This window comes from Austrofundulus limnaeus, unplaced genomic scaffold, assembly GCF_001266775.1.
Source record: "Austrofundulus limnaeus strain Quisiro unplaced genomic scaffold, Austrofundulus_limnaeus-1.0 Scaffold1, whole genome shotgun sequence".
Lineage (NCBI taxonomy): Eukaryota > Metazoa > Chordata > Actinopteri > Cyprinodontiformes > Rivulidae > Austrofundulus > Austrofundulus limnaeus.
Genome location: NW_013952403.1, coordinates 8,172,962 through 8,178,878, shown reverse-complemented (window position 1 = coordinate 8,178,878; position 5,917 = coordinate 8,172,962). Strand labels below are relative to the sequence as shown.

Here is a 5,917-nt window from a genome sequence, read left to right as displayed (position 1 = left end):
GATTAATTAATTAATCAATCAATAACTTGCATCCCTAATTTATACAGGAATGAAAGTAACTTTATATCTACTCATATTCATGTAATTAAGCGTTTTAATGATTTGGCCGATTAATGGAAAAAAATAATCGACAGATTAAGATTGTGGAAATCATAGGGCCTTAATTATTGTGCTCACTGAGAACGTGTTGAAGCCTAGAAATCATCTCAAGACTCGTCCCTTGGTGTTTTGCAACCTGTAGTGGGGTCGTAACCACTGGGATAACCCACTTTAAAACCTTATCTTTTCGGTGACACCTTTTTATAAATGTCAGACCTTGGAATCCAAATTCTAACACTTTGATAACAAGTGAAACATGATTGCCTTTCCTGGCGCTGCATTAAAACCTAACCAGCACATCACATTTGCCTCCTGAGGTCATTGTGTTCTTCCTATATAATCAGTAGTTTCATCGCACACCGTGGAACTGGAAGTCCTGTTCCTCGTTTGGAGCAAACGTCTCAGTGACCAACTGTACAGTCGTTTTTGGACCGCTGCCATATTTTTGGCAAACTCATGTTCTTCTTTTGCAGAAAGTAGAAATGACAGTGAGCAAAGTGACGGGATGTTACAGCTTCCTGTCAYTACGTCTGTGAAGGAGACGTGCGACAGCTGGACAGTGAACGTCGCGCTGTCACCTCACCTTTCCGCAGCCTCTTTTTGTTTTTCTGCACACACGGCCGTGACATCACCCTCACATAATGGGATCCTCCCATCCCACTCTGCTCTCATCGCTTGTTTTACTCTAATTAGATGAGGGTGATTTCAATAAAGTTGCCACCACACTCACTCCATTAGTTATATTAACACTCAGATTCCAGTGCCGGAGTCTTCTATCCTCTGTATTTCACCGGGGGGGACCGATCCTGCTCTTTTCATGGATCTGTGTAACCTAGTTACTGAGGCCCAGCAGGGGAGGCCAATCAATTAATGAACAAAGGAGCCCGCTCACCGAGCAGCAGCACAAGTCTACGACTATAAACAGGGCGCTCCCAGAACATGGTCGCCGTCGATTCAGTGCTCATCTGATGGATGTTGTTTTGCTTTGTTGTTTTGCTGTGTAACTGTACCACTTCAGATGTGCCTAATCAAACAAGTGGATATATTATCTGTTTAAGCGCTCTACAAAAAAGATATTTATATGGCAAAAATTGAGCGAGAGAGAGAGAGAGCGAGCATTGTGTGAAATGTCTAAACATGATTAGTTTTGTCAGTAAAGCACAGACTGTCACTGTGTTTGAACATATTTCAGATGAGGATTAATGCACTGTGGCATTTTCTGCCTGTGTGTTTGGYAAAGACTGCAAGGGAAATAATATTTTCGGAGATGTGCTGCTTCTCTCAGAGAAGGGGAGCTAAGAAAACACATTATATTTGTGGTCACAGGTTACTTATTCGTATTCAGACATTTCCAGAGGGAGAACTCGCTCAACAGGCAGATTTTTTTATTTTTTATTTTTGAAGGGCAGCTCTCTTCTTCTGCCCYTTCTATCCACCTGTGCTTGCTCTTGTCTTTCACCACTTTCTCATCCTTTCCWTTTTCTCAATACCTCTTTTCATCCTTGAAAGTCCACCCCGACTCACCTTTTTTTATTTTTTTTTGTTTCCCAGTCCCTCAGGTCCACCCCTTATTCTATTCTGCCTTTTGTCTCTTTAGCCTCCTGGTCTCACTGTCATCCCGTTTTCTTAATCCGGCTATTCGTCCCCTGTGTTCTCCACCCTGGAGTTTCCAGCTCTGTCTCCCTGAGTGTGAGATCAGGGAACTGGCTGCTGTAACAAGCTGTTGAATAATGTAAGCCCAGGCTATAGGCCAGAATTTGAGTTAACCCTTTGATCTCTGATCACACAGCAGTTTAGGTGGACGGTGTCAGAGATGGAGCCAGACGGTACAGAGAAGCAGCCAGAAGGCCATGCTTCTGTCCTAAAGGCTGAAGTTCCCCCATCCGGTTTCATTGTCACATCCTTTGTAAGCAGGAACGCTGTGAACATSCTTGGCCTTTGTTATTCTATCATTGATGTATAATTAAAGGGTTAGAAAAGGCCATGGTAAATAATTGATATAGGAGCAGAGATGCTCTGGCATTCTGAACTTTATTGCACTTGTGTATTTTTACTTGCAAAGCAGATAAAAGATTTATTAGTTCGCTATTTTTTCTCCAGTTGTCCTAAAAAGTTTATTCAAAGGCAATTATTAATTAATTTATTGTTATATTTTTACAAATTTATCCTAATTACAAAATGTTCAATCTGCAATTAGACTTTTTTTGTACATTGAAGATGTTTTGTTTCTCATCAGTGTAACTTTGTCATTTCAAATTGCAGAGTTTTGTTTTATAAATCATTGTTGGGCCTTTGTGTGAAACTGGGGAGTTATGGGGGGTGGGGGTAATGCTAAAAAGCAGAGGGAGTCCTCAGCTTCCACCAAATTTGCTGAGTCTACTTCCCAGCACATTTCACACCAATTCTCACCTTGATTCATGTGACCAAAACATCTCACCTGTTCACCAGATTAACAGCAAACCACTGGAGGGATGGGAGGCTTTGTTTGTTTGTAGGTGATTTTTTTATTTCTTCTCCCCTGTTGAGGCATAAGGCTCAACATAAACTTGTAAGCCTAAAAATCCTGCACTTTTTATTTTGAACTGAGAGAGCTCCTCAGATGTAAAGCAAAACATCCTCAGTGTTCAAAAAAAAAATAAGTCAAGAAATCTTTCATTCAGTGTTGCTCACTCTGCTCTGATTTTATGTGGCACTTTATCATTACCTAAACTACTTTGTTTGGTGTATACTGTTAAGTAAAACCTATTTAACTATAGGGATATAAGAAAATGGTGATACACTGAATGAAATATCACAATATTTCATTTCCCGATACTGTATAGATTCTCTAAAGCACTGCATCAATTTTTTAATTAAGGTTTAAAATGTAAAATTTCATGCTAGTAGTTCATTTTTGTGTTGTCCTGTACGGGGTGCTCTTCCTCCCGACTTAAGCCTTCAAGCAGAACCGTCACGATTCAGCAGGCAGGTTGGCTTTTATATAGCTCCTGAGCTGAGGGTGTCCCCGAGGGGCAGTACTAAAGTAGCCAAATGCAATGACCATATGAAACACTGAGGGCATTGAAATGGTTGGCGTAACTGCATGATCCCCTGAAGGGAAAGGAGCCCTGTGACTGAAACTCAGACTGTAGCCACCTCATTTAATCTGTTTACTAAACTTAAGCACAAGATATAGTTTATTGTTAGTATGGTGGGTGACCAATATTTTTATAATTAATTAATATTTTAACTCAAAAAATCACCACTAATATATTACTATTTTGGGAGAAAAAATGGCAATATATTGCAATATATTATTAAGCCTTGCTTACAGTATCGCAATATATTGCGTTATACCTTATTGTGACACCTGTGTCATATCACCAAATTCTTGCACAGCCCTATTGAACCATGGACCTTGAGAAAATTGTACCTAAAATCCTCAACATTCATGTTACTAGTTTGCATCAATTAACCAACGAGGTCATTAATTTCTAGCTTTAAAAAGGAGGATATAGAAAGCATAGCAAGCACAAAAGACCTCATTAACTCTTTGTAATCAATACAGATCCCCTTCTCCTTAAGTGCTTCTAGTTAGCTTTCAAGCCTTATGCCCTGAGGCTGGGACGTATTGATCTGTCGACCTGATTGGAAGTTTCCCCTCAGGGGGTGAAGGATGACAGTGGGACGGGGGCTGTCTTGGCAAGAGTGGAGTCMTCAGGACTGGATCAGCTTTCTTCCTGTTGCCCCCATTTTTGTCGCCACACCTGTTACAGCCAGCAGAGGCGAGAGAAGAAGGGAAGAAAAAAAAAACGTGCCACCAATCTGTGCGCCTGTGCAAATGGTGTGTGTGTGTGTGTGTGTGTGTGTATGTGTGTGAAAGTGGAAATGGCTGGTTTTCTGCTCAAGAGAGCAAATGGCCGAGAGGCGTATCAAATGAGAAATGTGTTACATAGGGTTTATGGTGACGGCGTGTGTCTGACTGCATTGACTCTGGCAGTTTCTGGCCTGTTATGGATGGCCTCCAGGAGACATACAGTATTTTAGACTTTACAAGGCTAACCCACAATTTAACCGTCTACTCTCATGGTCAACTATAAACCCTGGCAAAAATACGGAATCACCACTCTTGGAGCATGTTCTTTTAAATGTTTAATTTTGTATAAAAAATAAATCCGACATGCCACAAAACTATAATCTTTCAAAAAATTCCAACTTTCTGGCATTGAGGAACAATTATAAAAAGATATAGAATTGTATTATAGACGCAGTTGCTTTTTTATAGATCAAGTCGGAGCAAAATTATGGAATCATCYAATTCTGAGAAGAAAATTATAGAGTCATGAGAGAAAACACTGCAGTCAGTATTTTGTTTCACCACCTCTGTCTTTCACTCAGCTTGAACTTTCTGAGGCATGGACCTAACTAATAACAACCAATTCTTCATCTATCTGGCTCCAGCTGTCTCTTATTGACCATTATCTTCAAATTTAATCAGATCTTGTCAACTGGATTAAGATCTGGACTGTTTTGCTGGCCATTTCATTGGCATATGTATTTCTTGAAGGGAAGTTTTCATGTAATTTTCCCTATGGCAAAATGCATAATTTTCATTAAAAACATCCTGTCAAATGATAGAAAGAGAGGAGTGTAAAAAAATGTCTATGTAGACTTTGACATTTATTGAAGATGTCATGACTGCCATCTCTCTTGTGCTTTTACCTGACATGACACTTTSATCRGATCACCCACAGTRCATGATTGCTTTCATTTATTTATTTTCTTGCCTCCTGTCACCTTGTTCTTTTCTGTTTCGGTGTCAATTATAGATTTAGTTTGACTTGTTTTTATGTAAATCCCATTTCCTTCTGGCAACTTCTTACAGTTCTGTTACAGACTTTGACTCCAGTTTCCACCCACCTGTTTGTTGTGCGTTTTCAAGCTTTTTTATTTTTATTTTTTGGATGTTTTGTTTTCCTTTGTCTACCCCTATGCTTCCCTTTTACAACCTTCACATTTGTTTGTGTCTGACCCAGATTTTAGATACAGTTGAGTGGGAACAACCATCTTTTGCAACAATCCGTGATGATTAACCTTCTTGAAGAAGTTTCACAATTTCTTTTTTTGTTTTAGCTGACATCTCTTGTGTTGAGCAGATGATTCGTGTCAATACACTTTGTGTAGCAGCTCTCCAAGTTTATTCTGATGCAGGTTAAAACGGCAAATTACAGAGTAATGTTTCTTTTTGTTCTTGATTAACAAAAAATGTCTTGTGACTGACTACAACAGTTGTGTTTCTTTCTTATGGTTTCTTAATGCCAGAAGGTTGAAACTGTGAAAAATGATAGTTTTGTGGCATGTGTGTGACATTTTTTTAATACAAAATCAAACKGTTGAAAGGACATTTTCCATTTGCCAGAGTTTTTTTTTTTTTTAGGAAGACTCAAAACCTCAACTGATCTGCTTGCACACATTTACGCATACAGGTTGTTCATCTGCAGACATGAGTACACACAGGCATCATCAAACACTCAGGCAGTATGTGTGTTTTATGTACAATCCTGCTCAGAGGCATTTAATCTGTAATTCTGACATGCTGCTTTCCAGACTTGGAACATGCAGAGAAATGCATCGCTCTAATTCCACATAAATGCAAGAAACAACCTCTTTCCTGCCCTCCTTTAGCTGTAGTGTTTTGGTTTTAAAATGTTGCATTCGAAGACATGCGCCATGCATACAGCCCTGTGAAGCCATGTGCACGGCCTCCGGCTACCCCCCTCTGTAAACTGATATACGCACGTGTGTGTGTGTGTGTGTGTGTGTGTGTGTGTGTGTGTGT

The 5,917-nt window shown here is 39.7% G+C and overlaps 1 protein-coding gene across 1 annotated transcript in view; it reads left to right on the top strand.

Annotated features, from left to right (window-relative positions):
* ndst1a (N-deacetylase/N-sulfotransferase (heparan glucosaminyl) 1a) overlaps nt 1-5,917 on the top strand; it is a 64,007-nt gene that overhangs the window by 26,485 nt on the left and 31,605 nt on the right. The gene's annotated exons all lie outside the window — the stretch shown is intronic.